Genomic DNA, 1,680 nt, shown 5'->3' with positions numbered 1-1,680 from the left:
CGTAGACAAGCCCTATGCACACTTTATCATCATTGCACAAAGCTTATCAATCTGGCACATCCGATTGATAATGCTATGTATGAAATAGCTTACTACATCAACAGAATAGAATAGAATAGGACATTTAAAAAATATATACATTATTATCCCAAACAGAATTTGCTAAACCTAGGGATCGTAACGATAATGATGATTATGAGATTATCAGTTAGTTAATATGATAATGACTACTACTACTAATAGCCATAGACCAAAATAACTGAATACGGCAGTAGAAAATTATCTTTCATTAGGACACTGCCACATCAAAGGGAAAAGTTACTGCAAGGACGTTCGTAAGCACACTGATGGATTATTGCAAAATACAACGCAATTTGAACACTTTTTTCGCAATATGATATTAAAGGGGCTTGTAATGTCTTCGATATTTCGCATTCGCCTTCAGTCCCGTCCATATCCGATCAATAATTCTGTGCAACACGGAGCCATGTCAATAGATTTAATAGACTGATAGACAGAGGAAGAAGATTGTTCTCAAAAAGAGTCTTTAGATATATGTTATGAAAAATGAAATATTTCTAAAAATGTGCAGTAACGGCTACAGCGCGCAAATACACTTATGCATGAATATGAATAATTAATGATATACAGTATTTTTTTAAAATGATATACAGGAAAGGGCCTATAATCGAATGCGTTACGCTTCGTAAAAGGAAGAAAAAAAAAAAAAAAAAAAAAAACAGAAATACAAAATGTCTGAGCTCAATTTGATTTCATTTTGAACCGAATGGAAAGCCAATAATATACTGATGTATTTTTATCGTTCTTGATTGTATCAATAGATATATACATAGATAGACAGATAAATAGATAGACTGGTGGACAAATAGACTGATATATAGGTATATATTAGATATATATTCTTTTTTCTTTCCACTCACGATCCCTTTCTCAAACCACTGACACATTTTTTCGTTTTTTGTAAAATTATGTGATGTGTGTTTGTATGTGTGTTTTTGCAGGTTTGTGTAGCTACATGTATGTGTGTGTACGGTTGTTTATTTGCGTGCATCCTTTCAAATCCACCTAACACACTTTTCTGATTTTTTTTCTTTTATCATATGTGTTTGTATGTCTATGTGTGTGTTTGCATGTGTGCGTATCTGCTTGTATGTATGTGCACGGATGTTTATTTGCGCGCACCTTTTCTAATCCACACGTATATGGATAGATAGATAGACAGATAGATAGGTAGGTAGATAGATACATTGATAGATAAATAGATAGATAGGTAGATAGATAGATACATTGATAGATAAATAGATAGATAAATAGATAGATATGTAGGTAGGTAGGTAGGTAGGAAATTAGGTAGGCAGATAGATATACAGGTATGTGTGTGTCCGTTTGTTTACGAGTGTGTACGCGTGTGTGTGTTTGTGTGCGTGTACGAGTGTGAGTATCTATGCATATGCGCTTGTCTGTAACTACGCATATAACAAGTCCCAGATTCGCCAATCCTTAAAGCCTCTTCCCTGGACACACTTTCGAAACAGCTGGACTGCTTGCAACACAAAAGCAGAGGCATGCAACGTTGCAATTGGCGGAACCGAGTGAAAGCAGTTGCACGTGTCAATAGGGGTGAATGTTGCGTGTACTTTGTGAGATATTATAATAGGG

This window comes from Penaeus chinensis, chromosome 23, assembly GCF_019202785.1.
Source record: "Penaeus chinensis breed Huanghai No. 1 chromosome 23, ASM1920278v2, whole genome shotgun sequence".
NCBI lineage: Eukaryota > Metazoa > Arthropoda > Malacostraca > Decapoda > Penaeidae > Penaeus > Penaeus chinensis.
This window is presented reverse-complemented; position numbering follows the sequence as displayed.